This window comes from Carettochelys insculpta, chromosome 2 (assembly GCF_033958435.1).
Source record: "Carettochelys insculpta isolate YL-2023 chromosome 2, ASM3395843v1, whole genome shotgun sequence".
Classification (NCBI taxonomy): domain Eukaryota; kingdom Metazoa; phylum Chordata; order Testudines; family Carettochelyidae; genus Carettochelys; species Carettochelys insculpta.
The window spans coordinates 11,393,049-11,408,198 of NC_134138.1; the positions used below are offsets into that span (position 1 = coordinate 11,393,049).

The 15,150-nt window shown below is 44.9% G+C and overlaps 1 long non-coding RNA gene across 1 annotated transcript in view; it reads left to right on the forward strand.

The window, feature by feature from the left end:
* The first annotated feature begins 9,416 nt into the window (after nucleotides 1-9,416).
* LOC142008413 (uncharacterized) overlaps nucleotides 9,417-15,150 on the forward strand; it is a 34,182-nt gene continuing 28,448 nt past the window's right edge. The window contains exons 1-2 of the long non-coding RNA XR_012644134.1: nucleotides 9,417-9,611; nucleotides 9,690-9,817. This is a non-coding gene — a long non-coding RNA (uncharacterized LOC142008413). The remainder of the gene's footprint in view (nucleotides 9,612-9,689; nucleotides 9,818-15,150) is intronic.

Sequence of the window (15,150 nt, forward strand, 5' to 3'; positions counted from 1 at the left end):
CCATGAGTCATCACCACTGGCCCAGGACTCTGTATGACCATGAGACGTCAGCTTACAGCAGATGGGACTTTGACCTTCTCTTGAGGGGGGCACCTCTTTCTCTTTCTTGGGTGGGTTCGCTTGTAGGGCTCAGCTCCTATTATTCTCTGACCTTCAAGGTTCTGCTGGTTATCCAGACAGACGGGCTTCAAGGACTGATTCCATCACACACATCCACATTCATGCTTTCTTCACTCACACAGAGGAAGGCTCACTTCAGAGAAAGCAATTTCTTTTACAAAGGAACAGCCACAATTTCTTAGGCCCATGGTACCTATAGCTAGGCCACACTCTCAGAAAACCACCATCCAGGATAGCCTGTCAAGCTCTCAAGAGGAACCCACAAGGAAAACTCAGAAGAGGAAGACCTTGGACAACATGGAGAAGATCTACTGAGATTGAAGGACAACAACTGGGTTACTCCTGGAGTGAGCTAGAAGTTTTGTCCCTGAGACAGAATGAAGTGAAGGAGACTTGTAGATGACCTATGCTACACTCGGAGTACAAGAGTTTAAGTCCAAGTAAGTCTCGTTATCTGTAAGCCATTTCTTACTAATTTATAATACTTAACATAGACCTAGCAGCTGCTGCAAAACAAAACTTGCAGAAAGTTACAGGACTTGCATCTTCATTATACTGGACTGAACAGAAGCTTTTAAACAACAAGCACCACACACTACAATTCTATACATAACAATAATAGGGGTTATTATGATGAGCACAGAGGGTTAGATGAGCACAGAGGTAGTGTACATTGGCTTATCTGTTCTGACCTATCCTTTGCTTTGTATTTCATTACCAATTCCTGGCCCTCTTGGGGTCCTTTTTTATTCTGGTATTTTATTCTTTCTGTGGTAAAGTTTGGAAACTTTCCCAATGCATTACTTGGAAGTTCTTATAAGGTTCTTTATAAATAATAATAAGGAACATAGGAAAGATGCAATTCATTTAACAATGCGATAGCTCTGGTATGGCCGCTGCTGTATATTTTTTTATTGCTGTAATCTGTCGTCTTCATTCTGTTGCCATAATGAAAGTAACAAATTAAAGGAAGCATTATGCAAATTATACATTAAATGGTGTGTTTGTCTTCCATAGCAGAAGACCAGCTACTGCAATAAGGTCTGTTAACTCCTTTACATTCATGTGTTTGTCAAAAACAAAATGGAGAGAATGACAAAGAGTGATTATTATCTATTAGCCTTGCGAAAAGAAAATGCCTGAAAGAGAAACAACTGAGAAATGGGATTAATTTTTTATTCTTATGAGGTGAAATTCACCCTTTTCTAGAGGACCTGCACAGGGCTTATCCACCACTTAAATCAGATTTATTACCTTAAGCCTTAGTACTGGGTGAAAAAATAAGCCAGAATCAGGACAAGATTAAGCTTTTAGTCCCACTGATAATGAAACTTAAGCATGTGATTAGCGTTAAGCCCATATTTAAATGTTTCCTCAGTCGGAACAGATGTGGTTGTACCAAAAGCAAGCAAGGAAAAAAACTCATTTGCTTGCATGGGGTGTTCTTCAGCGGGCAGGGCCCATGCTCTGCACTGGACCTGGACCAAGGTCCACTTCTCTCTAACATGCCTCCTGCTCAGATAAGTCAGCCAATCACAAGGTAGCCCATCACTGAGATGTAGCTCCCTTCATGCTCAGCGCATATCTTGCTGACATGTAGGCACAAGCAAACCCGAGATGGCCCAGGCCAAAACCCCCAAGCCACATGACATCTTCCTGTTTTCCTCTAAAGCAGGCATGTCCAACCCGCGGCCCACGGGCCGCATGTGGCCCTGGACAGCTAGTAATGCGGCCCTACAAGATCGTAAATTTTTAACATTATTAAGTGATTTATATACATTAACTATATTATATATTTTATATGCGGCCCAAGACAATTCCTCTTCAATCAATGCAGCCCAGGAAAGCCAAAAGGTTGGACACCCATGCTCTAAAGGCTCACAGGACTTAACAAACATTAGTTAATTGAGCTTCCTAACATCCACGTGAAGTAGTTATTTATTATTAACGATCATGCTTCTAGTGAATAAATGGCCAAGGATCCCAATCAGAATCAGGTCTCCATGCCCTTAGGCCAGGGATTGGGAACCTCAGGCCCTGCCTGCTGCTTCTCACGATCCAGCCTGTGAGGCTCGGGGCTCCCTCCCACCCCCATACTGGGATGAACAATCTCTGCACTGCTTGCAGGTTCCAACCTGGTTGCTCCCACTGGCCGGTAATCGCGACCAATGGGAGAAATGGTGGGTGGGGGCAGTACCTGTAATTGTGGTGAGGGGGAGGGGGAGTTCATGGGCCTGAGCATTAACCTAATAAACCCGCGGTTGTGAGTTCAGCCCTTGAGGGGGCCATTTAGGGACCTGGGGCAAATCGATTGAAATCAAAAAAAGGGGGAGATGGTGCTTGGTCTTGCCAAGAGGGCAGGGGACTGGACTCAATGTCCTCACAAGGTCCCTTCCAGCTCTGTGAGACGTGTATCTCCATATATTAAAAATGCACCCCTGGGAGCTGTGCCAGGTACGCACCCTTATCCTCTGCACCCTCCTGACCAGATCCTACAACCTGCCCCCGCCTTTCTCAGACCACTCCTGGGCAGCCCCCTCCTGTACACAGAGTCCATTAGTTTGGACCCACCCCAGAGCCTAGGGGAAAGCAAAAAATCTACTAACCCCAGGCCCTCAGAAGAGTTAATCCAGCCCTAGGGGGGAGTCCTGAGCCTCAGTGCTCCCCTGCTGATGGAGCTGCAGTACAAGGGGAGTGAATGTCTCTCTTCTTTAATCCGGCTCCCTTGGGGGCCAGGTCAGTGAGGGGTTGGGGGTTTGTTTTTCATTGCCACTTGTGTGTGGCCCCTGACTGATTGTTTTGTGGGTCAGTGGATTCCCCCACCCAAAAAAGTTTCCCCTTCCTTGCCCTAGGCACTGTGTGAAGCTATAAGAAAAGGACAGACTCTGTTTCAGCCAGCTAGGGAAGTGTTACTATATATATAGGAGAAAATTTAGCTCCAAGCTTCCCTCAGCATGAGCAGTCAACATGTGAACCCAGACCAGACTTGTAATCAAACTTCTTCTTTACTAATAACAAGCAGTCCTGTGGCACCTTAGAGACTAACACATTTATTAGGTCATGAGCTTTTATGGGTAAAACCCCCATGGAAGCTCATGACCTAATAAATTTCTAGTCTCCAAGGTGCCACAGGACTGCTTGTTATTTGTGAAGCTACAGACTAATTCAGCTACCCCCCTCCAGAGTCCTTATGTTTATAAGGAGCCTAATCAAATGCCCAGCTGAAGTCCAGATATTTTGAGGCTCGCGCTTCTCTCTGCTTAGGAAGAAATACAGCCACTCGAAAATATATTGTAAGGAAAAATTCTGTACTGGTGTTCTCCACAGGGAACGCCTGTGTATGATCCAGCACCAGGGCCTGCATAATCAGAACCCTAAAGCACTTTGCCCATGTCCAAGGGCTCAGAACTCCTGAGTCAGGGCCTCTGATATCACAAGACTGTCAAAATACCATATAATGCCAGTTATCCAAGTTCCCTATGGCTGAAAAGTAAGAGAGAGAGATAGGTGTCCCCCAGGTTAGGTTAGTTATCCTGTCCAGGCTGGCCAGAACTGCAGCCTTCATGCCCCTCTTGGCACGCAGAGCTCCTCAGAGACAGTACTGCTATTGCTGCTAGCTTTTCGCAGAAGGGCAGGGAGAGGAGAGGGGTGGCTCCCCCACAAAGGCCACTCAAGGTGACCAGGACTGTAAACTACACCCTCACCATAGGAACCACTGTGTCTTGCTGCATGCAAGCACTCACTGTCTGCCCCTGTGATGAAGTTCTCAGGCACGTACTCATTGCTGGGCAGAACAGTCCCTGTAATTGGGCTGGGCCCTGGGGATTTTGGCAGCAGAAAGAGGGTGGAGCCCCATATGCAGTGGAATGTGGCTGAATGCTACTCCTGGCTAATGCTTGGAATGCCCTCCTGCCAAATCTCCCATGATCCACACAGCAGCCGATTTCAGGTTCTAGCTTGCTCCCAGACTAGCGAGGGAGGTTGTCACTATGCTGTTGTGGGGGTTTCAATCCTACTTGAAGTCTTACCAAAGTGGCTGCTCCTAAAGAGGGGATTTGGGTGAAGGAACGGAGGGGAGCCCACAGGTTGGTCCACTACACAGCACCAGTCTCTGCTTTTGCACCTTGAGTCTTTCAAATGTTAATGTTCTCCAAGAAAAGAACCACCCTCCCTGATGAAGTGGGTTTTTGCCCACAAAGGCTTATGCCCAAATAAACCAGTTAGTCTTTAAGGTGCCACAAGATTCCTCATTGCTTTTACATCCACTTTTATTTAGCAGAGCCATGCTACAAGATGGTGCGTCCAGAGGCAGATTCAAGAACAGCTGTGATGAGAATGAAGGATGTGTGTCTTTCTGTGCATCAGCTGGTGGGGCTTCTTGAAACTGATTTCATTTCACGCTAATCTTACTGTCTGGTTGAATTATTTCTGAACGGGGTGACTTGACTGCATCCAGTTAGCTGGTTATTCTCAAGTGCTAAATTGGGAGTTAATGAAACCAGAGTGAGATTATCAACTGCAACCGGGCTGCGGCTTTTCTTAAATGACATAATGCATCATACTAAGATCCACTTGTATTTCTCAATCAAAAGTATAACATTAACTCCTTGGGCCAAGATAAGGCACCAAGTGAGAGAGCAGTTCTTTTCTTGGAGAACACTAGCATTTGAAAGACTCAAGGTTGTTTGAGCAAAGAATTGGAAATGAATCGTGCATTGTCTGAAAGTAGTTTCCAGCCTGCACCAGGAAACAGAGTAGGATGTGGTCAGTAGGCAGTGAGGATGCTACAGTGTTGAAAAGACTTGAAACTAACCTGTGATCCTATTGCAGTCTGTGTGGAGCGAAAAGCTTTTCTATTTTCTAGGCAGATCTTGTAGTGCATTAAACAGCACTGGAAAACTATCAAGACAAACCTGCTACCTAAACAGCTGGGCTCAGCTGGGGTTTCCCAGGTATTTTTGGTGAGAAAATGATTGCATTTTTCCACCTACCTCAGCTGCCTTTGGGTCTGTGACCAAGCCTGGCAAGAGGAAACCGGCATGAGGGCAAGGACAAATGAGTCTACACTTCAATAAATAGTGACAATGTGAATCTTTCCCTCACCTTCACAGTGAGCATTTGAGACAAGAATTTCAGCTGCTGTTAACTGTGCTAGCCCCATTGACTTCAGTTGATGTCAGTTCAAGATCTTCCAATGACTGAGCTAGATTACAATGTCCTCAGTTACATTGAAGGGTATCTTACATCATGAGCAGTCTCACTAAAGACAGTAAAACTTCTTGTGGAGTAAAGTGCACCTCTGCATGCATAAGGAGATTTCAGTCTGTGTATTGCTGTCTCTTACTGGCTGCAGCCGACAGGGTCACTGGGACTCCTGGATCCATAAAGAGGGAAATATTAAGCAGGAGCAGTAAGATGTTTTTAACATCTATGTCAAGTATCAGAGGGGTAGCCGTGTTAGTCTGGATCTGTAGCAGCAACGAAGGGTCCTGTGGCACCTTATAGACTAACAGAAAAGTTTAGTGCATGAGCTTTCGTGAGTTAACTCACTTCTTCAGATGCTGTACCCCCTTGCCCTAGACATCAGGGTTCAGGTGGGCTCAGGCTTCACCCTCCTCCCCCATGGTGATGAAGTAACTTTTGTTGTCAGAGGGGGTCGCAGTGCAGTGAAGTTTGAAAACTCCTATTCTACCATTTGTGTCTATTTTAAGTGACACTGTTTCTCTAGAAATGAGCCCAAGCTGCAGAGTTCACACCATCCTCCCCAAAGTTTGGGCTGGGGGTGGAGGTTTTGAAGTCAGGGTTTTAGGCTATGTCTACACTTAGAGAAAACTTGGAAATAGCCATGCTAATGGCCATTTCAAAGATTACTAATGAGGCGCTGAAATACATATTTAGCGCCTCATTAGCATGCCGCCAGCTACGGCACTTCGAAATTGCCACTTTTCACTCCCTCGCAGCTTGTTCAGATGGGCGTCCTTTTCAAAAGGACCCTGCCAACTTCGAAATCCCCTTACTCCTACCTGCTGGCAGCTTCCTTAACGGTAACTCTAAAATCAGATGCCTTACCCATCATCACAGCCATCTTCAGCTTCGAAAGATGCGCCTAAATGATCATTGTCTCAGCCAGTTGAATAATATATAGGTTTGAAAATGAGCAGCAGAGAAAATCACAACCATAATCTCTCTCTTTTTAAAGAAAATTCTAAGGAGCTTTGTCTGACTTCATAAGCCACTGATGTTGGGCCACAAATATTGTGAGCTTTCTGCCATGCAGCCAGGATGCTGGAACAATTTTTACAGGAAGGGTGCCGACAGCCACTGAATCAAACTGTAAATCTTGTATATAATGGAAAGCTCTGCAAGTCCGGGGCACTGCAGCCCGCCTCTCCCTCCAATACCATTTACCTCTGCCATGCCAGTACTGGGATTTCCTTTGCTTTTCCTCTTTACTGCTAAGTAAGGTCATTTTGTCCATTGGGGGATCTTCCCAGCCACCAGCTTCATGGCTTCTTTTGGAACATCCCCAAGTCCCTATGTACTAAGAGTCAATACACCCACTATGTCCGCCTGTAAAGTCTCTTTATAGGAAGAAAAGAAGGAGCTCAGTGAACACTAGACTGCAGGCATTTGGCTTTCACAAGCACCAGGGTATTACTTCCTCTGTAGCCAGTGGGCTATTTACAAAGGACTGGACAGTGCTGTCGGGCAGCATCATCAGATGGGTGAGATCTTGGAACCCCAATGAACAAGCAAAACAGAGGTCTCCAAGCTCAGCAATCTAGGCAACACCATTCTCACCCACACCTAGGCCAATTCAGGCTTCTTCCCTATATTTAAAGTCACTTGATTTTGTTGCCAAGTGTCCCTGTTTTCATGGGAATACTGTTCCCAGTCCCACTGTAAAACTAAGGCTGTAACATCACAGCATAATCCCTGTTAATTTCTCTGCTGTTTACTGTAATGACATTAATCCCAATGAGCGGATGGTTGGCACTCAGATGATCACAGCCAGCTGTTGTGCTCTTTCTGCCATCACTCTGAATTCAGTGAACTCTACCCTGGTTTTCGAAGTGTGTTGTTTGTATAGAGGAATTATCTTCTGGTTGTCAAGTGTTTTGAAATTCTCTCAAGTGCTAAGTGGGATTATTATTTAAGAGTGGCCCAGAAGTTTTGCTAAAGAAGGGCTACGTCTACACGTGAAGCCAACATCGAAATAGCTTATTTCGATCGAAATAGGCTATTTCGATGAATAACGTCTACACGTCCTCCAGGGCTGGCAACGTCGATGTTCAACTTCGACGTTGCGCGGCACCACATCGAAATAGGCGCTGCGAGGGAACGTCTACACGCCAAAGTAGCACACATCGAAATAAGGGTGCCAGGCACAGCTGCGGACAGGGTCACAGGGCAGACTCAACAGCAAGCTGCTCCCTTAAAGGGCCCCTCCCAGACACAGTTGCACTAAACAACACAAGATACACAGAGCCGACAACTGGTTGCAGACCCTGTGCCTGCAGCATGGATCCCCAGCTGCCGCAGCAGCAGCCAGAAGCCCTGGGCTAAGGGCTGCTGCCCACGGTGACCATAGAGCCCCGCAGGGGCTGGGGAGAGAGCATCTCTCAACCCCCCAGCTGATGGCCACCATGGAGGACCCGGCAATTTCGACGTTGCAGGACGTGGATCGTCTACACGTTCCCTACTTCGACGTTGAACGTCGAAGTAGGGCGCTATGCTGATCCCCTCATGAGGTTAGCGACTTCGACGTCTCGCCGCCTAACGTCGAAGTTAACTTCGAAATAGCGCCCGACGCGTGTAGCCACGATGGGCGCTATTTCGAAGTTAGTGCCGCTACTTCGAAGTAGCGTGCACGTGTAGACACAGCTAAGATCAGCAGTAGGAGAGGAGCTCGGTGGTAAACCCAAATACAGAAATAGCAGCATTGGGTCTGATCTCACTCTGCTTTTACACCGGTGTAAATCGGCTGCCCTGAGAGCTGCAGTTTCTGATTTTCAGCAGAAGGATGCAGAAGTGAGGGTGAGTGACTATAATACTCAGCCCTAACATAATTCTTATTTTAAAATTGTTTCACCAACTTATCCTCATAATGTCCCCACTTTATGCCGGGGAGAGAAAAATCTGCAGGGTGAGCCCACTATTGTCTGATCTTTAGAGCGTGTATAATTATAGGTATTACTTATGAATGTCCAGTTGCTTCTTCGAGGGTTGACAAGTCCTTGCCCCAGGATCAGGCCCAGCATTTTAATGCTTCTGCCATTGGGAACCCTGATGTGCCAAGTTGCAACACTCAAGCTATGGGAACTCTTGTTTATTCACAAGTAGAGTCCATCAATATGTTTAGCATAGCCGCAAACACCCCAACCACAAGAGAGGTGGGACATGTACAGGTGCATTTCCATAGACTCACACCATTCCTTCTAGAGCAATCTGAAGCGTTATCCATCATCTTCCTCATCACATCATCTTCCCCACCATCACCAGTGGCCATCACTCTGCCACCTCCCAAGGACTGCATCTCTTTCTCCTACCACCCTGGGCAGGGATACCCCTATCCCATATGTTACGCTGACATTGTTATGGGTGACAGGTACTGAGTAGGGGATGTTTCCTTTTCTCCTTATTTGTATTTCTTCCCCCTACCAATGGTGAAATGCCTTTTTCCGATAGGTCAGTGCATCATTGATCTCAACTTATTATTATATAAATCAATTTGTGGCCTTTTGTGGTTACACAGGTCTGCCAATGGGGAGGGAGGCATAGGGGGCAACTGACCCAGGGCCCAGTGGTTCAAAATGGGTCCAGGACTCCTGTTGCTACTGCAGCAGGGGTGGCCAGATCCCCTGGCCCTTTAAATCACCACTGCCTGCAGCTCTGAATGCTGTGGGGGTGAAACCCAGCACCACAGTCCAGGTGGTGCTAAGGCCTGGGCCGCCCCTGGCCCCGCCTCTTCCACCCAAGCTCCCACACTTTCCAGGGGAGCAGAGCAAGGGCCACCCACACACACTTTGCGTGGGAGCCTGCAGAAGCTGTCAGCCCTGCTGGGGTTATGACATTAGTAGTTCTGTATCTCTAAGTTTGCAGCTATTCTTGGAAACCCCTGTGCCACTGACGGTTGCTTTATCTAGGTGAAAGTTTCTAAATAGATGTCCAATGACTTTGCTATTTAGATGAAGGTCCCAGGTATAAGTCTGCTAGCTTTGCCTTAGCTCAGCATACAGGGTCTGGCTTGTAAATCCCCTGTCTTACAGCAGAACTGCCTGACTACTTTAATATAAACCTACTGGAGCTGATAATAATAATTTGAGCAACCCATCAGGAAGTAATGAATCTATATTGAGATCTATATTGAAATCACGGAGGATTACATAACCCTGGGAAGGAAGATCAAGGAATACAGTGCACAAGTGGTGTTCTCATCTATCCTCCCTGTGAAAGGAAGGGGTCCACATAGGGATCGTCAAATCACAGAGGTAAATGTGTGGTTACGTAGCTGGTGTAGCAGGGAAGGATTTGGTTTCTTTGACCACGGGATTCTTTTTTGTGAACAGGGATTGCTGGGAAGAAATGGGATCCACCTCACAAAGAGAGGAAAGAGCATATTTGCGGGCAGGCTTGCAAACCTAGTGAGGAGGGCTTTAAACTAGGTTCATCAGGGGAAGGTGACACAAGCCCTGAGGTAAGTGGGGAAGGAGGAGGGAACAATCAAGCGGGTTTCCTGTATATGTGTGTATATATATATATATATAGATATGTATAGATATATATATATATATGCTTATAGATTTATTACTAACATATATATGAGCAGACAAGTGTAACCCACACACCTAGGGATGTGGTTCACTGTCCCATGGAGTGGCACCTCATTCACTTACAGAAAGAAAGAATGAACCTCCCCGTAAGTTTAACTGCAGATCAGCTGGCTCTCAGATCAAACTGCAGGGCTTCCTTCACTGGACTCAAGAGGTCCTGGGTTTGAGCCCCTGTGTGGGTGGTTGCAAATGGAAACTCAGACTAGACAGTGAACCACACTCCTAGGTTTGTGGGTTATGCAAGCAGGTTGGGCACATAGGCTGCACCCCCCAGAAGTCAATGTCAGATCCCACCCCAGGGTGTTGCTTCTTGTCCATTGCTCAGACTTTCCTTTCCTCTCACAGTACTTCACAATCAGCCTCTCCTTGTTGGAAGACACTGTGACTCTCTTTGTATCAGAGCAGCAAGTGAATGACTATTTAAGGGGAGGGCTCAGCGGTAGCCTATGGAATGCTGGGATAGAATGCCCATTGAGAGACAGCAGGGTTACGATGCTACAAGATGACCCTTGTGCCAGGGCAATGTAAAGGCAGGGTTGGATGGAAAGAGCTTGGGCAGAGCACAGCTGCATTACATGCCCCTCCACAACTGCCTGTCCTCTCCAGAGGTGAATGAGGCACAGGTGTGACTTACCTATGCCTGCACCAGCTCTGGTGGGTCTTGCCTCTTCTGAGTTGGAGACCCTCTGACACTGCTTAATGCACAACTGGAAGGCATTCAGACACCGGGGTGATGAGCATTGAACAAAAGCCTATGGAGCCTAGAATAGGATAGAAGAAATATTCCTCAAACGCCCTTCAGGACCCTCAGTCAGCTAATCTTTCTTGCTTGTTCACAGAGTTCTTTGAGAGCCTCTTGCGGCAGTGTTCTGTGTAGTAGACTGCCTTAGGACCAGCGTGTAATACAGGGAGCTGGCCACCTGGAAATGTCTTGTTGTGGTCCTCCACTACAGTGCCTAAGCTGTTGCAGTCTACAGGTTGAACCTTTCTAATCCAGAACTGTCTCATCCAGCAAACTCCATAATCAGGCATGATTTAAGTTAGCTGGATGACCACTTACTGGTGTGGCCAAGTTTCCTGTGGTCCATAAAGTTTGTTTACAGCCACCAGTCCTGGCTCTCGGTGTTCTGTGCTGTTATTTATCTATAATTTACCCTAAATGTCTTCTGAGAGCCCAGTAAGCAGAGGAAGCGTTGGTAATGTGCCATCATCCGGCAAACTCTCTCATCCAGCACCAGTCAGTTCCTGAGGGTGTTGGACAAGAGGGGTTCAACCTGTACTGATTTTCCTGAGATAGGCCCTAGCAAGGGACACGTTCTTCCTGAAGAACTTACTGAAGCCAGCAAAGAGTTAGTTTAAGAGCAGGTGGACCTTTTGGACAAGAAAATGTTAGTGGTCTATCGGGAGAAATAACCCCTTGCTTTTCCTATAAGCTTATCAGGGTTCAAACAGCAACCAAGTTCAGTTCTTGAGGCAGCAACCGCATCTTTGTCCCTAGCTTTGGCATTCCAGTCCTATCCTACCATCTGTTCTGCTTTCCTGAAGGGAAATCACCACCATCTGTATCTGCAGTGGCCTGTTGACTAGCAACAAAGATATCATAAACATTCTCCTGGCTCAACTGGTTAACTTCTTGTATAGCTCAGAATCATTCAAAAGTAACTGTCTTTTCAGAGGTCTGTCTGCTTTCAGTAGCCTTGGCTTCAGACAGCGATTTCCTACTTTGCAGCAAGGTACAGTACATTCCCATAATCAAACAGGTCTGCAGGAAAGACATTCACTTACTGGTGAAAATCAGGGAGAATATTACATGGCCAGATGTTTGCTGAAGAAAATTAAGGAACATTTTTCAGCTGAATATGTTCACCCAGGCCCAGTCAGGACCTCAGTTTTATGATTCCTTCACACATGACCACAAATATGAAATCAGTGGTTTTTCGCATTGTCCAAACAGCCCAGTACACAATTTAATAAAGATGTTTTAAGACATGTTAAGTGTTCATTTCCTCCTGAAGCACAGCTTGAATTGCCCAGTTCCTTCTGAAGGATCACTAGTTGCAAGCAATTTCAAGAGATTCAGGAAATTCCCTTCATAGAAATACATCACCTTTAAAAAATCAATGTCTGAGCACAGCTGCTAAATAAAGACAAAACAGCATAATACTAGAAGTGAGTCTGTGCTCACGAAAGCTCATGCTCAGAACTTTTCTGTTAGTCTATAAGGTGCCACGGGACCCTTCGTTGCTGTTACATAGTACTACAGGGCCGCTCCCCCCGGAAACCAGAATTAAAATAGAGGACTACAAAATTAAACTAATAAAATAACAATATGGTGAGCAAAGGTTATGAAGCCTAATATTTTCCTATAAATATCTAAATTTTGACTGCCTAGGAAAGAATGAAAGTTACTTCCATTCCTTGTAGAATGCGCTATGTTTTTTCTCACAAAAATAATTGCCTGTATATAAACTCTTCCAAGTTGCAATTATGAGCCTTATGTGAGAATTTTTAGCCTCGTATGGTATTTACTTAAGCTTTACCAGAGTCAATATTAATCTCATAAAAAATCGGAATCAATATCTTATTATTGTATTTTTGCAGAAAATTGGCTTCTAGCCTAGAGAAATCTCAGCATTTTCCTGTTTTTCTCAGCCTTTTGATCTCTGACTAGTGCCTCTCTTTCGTTTAATTTCAAACAAAAGATGTGTATAATGATTTTTTTAATAAAATATGATTTTAGATCGAAAGAAATGCATGTATCATGAAAGCAACTATAGCAACTTCATAGTTAAACTGCATGGAGATTTTTGCACAAAGTGGGATTTTATGATACCAGGGGTTAGCACCTGAAAGAATGAGAAAAGCCATTTTTTTTCAAGTATGGTAAAAACTCAGTAATTCAAGAGCTGCAATGCATGTGAATATGAGACAGTCCTTAACAAATAACATCAAGCCATATTTTTGTTGCCCCTATTTTAAGACCAGTGCACACACACAACAATTTGTAATACCCAACATGTTTATTGTAGGATATTAAAAAAAAATTACACCACACTTTACATGTGTGTTTGTACCACTGTCTTCCTGACTTTCACTCCCAAACCCACTTCAATTATGCCAGTTTTATTTCATGTCTAATTTCAGTTTTCTTTCTTAAAATGCGTGTTGCCCATCACAGCAGAAATACTGCAAGCTTCCTTTTCTTTTTCAAAATCAAGACTTTATTAGCAACACAATCAAAACACAGCTACAGTATCATACCGCATATGCACTGCACATATTAAAGGGAGAGTTATCCAGTGTTTTAAGACCACATATTGTTTGCTATTTAGATTTGACTTGGGCTCATTGCTAGACTGTTAGATGTTCACTGTTTATCAAAAATAATCAGGAGGAGGGTTTTTTTTTTTTTAACTTCACAATTATAGGCTACAGCTACATTAGCGAGTTTTGCAGACAAAACCGTGGTTTTCTCAGCAAAACTGGTGGAACGTCCCCGTGCAAAATGTGTTTCATTGATAGTATGTTAACAAAAGTCAGCACTTACACCAACAATATTCTGCCTCTCCCAGGTGAGGAAGAGCGGCTTTTGTCAACAGGTTCTGTCAACAAAAAGCTCTGTGGATGCTCTGGGGGGACCTGCTCTCGACAGACAGGACATCCAGAACAATAGGCAGCCCTGTCTCCTGTGCTTCTGGATGCCTGTTTGTCAAGGGAGCAGCCAGGCAGCCCAGCTGCTCTGTCAACAGAGCAAAATGATCTTCCAGTTGGCTTTTGTACGTAGCTGTGCTCTGTCAACAGAAGTTTTGTCACGAAATCTCTTCCACCAGTGAATTCTGTCAGCTGATCACTGTAACGTATCCGTAGCCATAGTGTCTGAAGCCACAAAAAAAGTCCTTAAAGAACCACATGTGGCTTCTGAGCTAAAGGTTGCAGACCTCGTACAATACAAATAAATGCACAGTTTAGTAAATGTGAAAACCGACACACACGCACCATGCAGATATTTATGTGCATGCATTCACACACACACACACACACACACTCTACTGAATGAGTTAGTATTTCTCTTTATCAAAGCTGATCCTGCATCTTTTCAAGTCACTAATGTAGGTTCAGGACCTCAGGATGCGAACAAGATTTATACTACTCAGCAGATACTGCTGGTGGTCTGCTCTCAAATGGGTTCTGTCATTAAGAAAAGTATGCACATCGGCTACACCAAGGGATAATGGCTGGCTTGGCAAGGCCAGTGTATTTCTACCAGCGCTGCTTGCAATGGGCTGGGTGATGTTATATCTTTCCTGGAATTTCTACCAGCCAGCCACAAGTAGTACTTCTGGGGTTCCTTAAACATCCAGATAAATTATTTTTGAAGATGTGCAGTGCCCAGTGATCATTAAGGCATTTGGAAGAAAAATTTTAGAGCCTGGCTACATTCTTATTAAGAAAAGGGAAGTTTTGCTGTATTACAAAGATCACTCATAAAAATGATCAATAAAAGGGTAAGTACTTAACTCTGGAGTGATTCTAGATTCACACCCTTGTCAGTTCCAGTGCATAACAATAGTTCAACAGTAATAGCAAGTGTGTCCACAATTTCAGTTCTGAAGCTCTTCTCACATGAGCACCACCCAAATTCCAGGCCTCAGTCAGCCAAGCCTAGAACTTTTTAACACAAAAACCACGGGAGGTCAATATTGTCTTGCAGCATTACCAACACTTGCACAGCTTACTGGACTCTTAGAAGATGTTTAGGGGTAAATTGCAGCTAAAGAACAGCAAGGTAGTCCTGCTAGTCTGTATCCTAATAAAACAAAAAAACAGTCAAGTAGAATTTTAAAGACTAACAAAACAATTTATTAGGTGATGAGCTTTCATGGAGCAGACCCACTTCTTCAGCTATGGAGACAGAAGAAGGGGGTCTGCCCCATGAAAGCTCATCACCTAATAAATTATTTTGTTAGTCTTTAAAGTGCTAGATGACTGCTTTTTTGTTTAGCTAAAGAACAGCACAGAACACTGAGAGCCAGGACTGGTGGCTGTCAACAAACCTTTTGGGACCATGGGAAACCTGGCCACTCCATGGTAAGTGAACAACCAGCTAGCTAAAATCATGCCAGACCACAGATGTTGCCAGCCCAGAGAGTGCCAGACTAGAGAGGTTCAGCTTATAAATAGGATACGTTACAGCAAG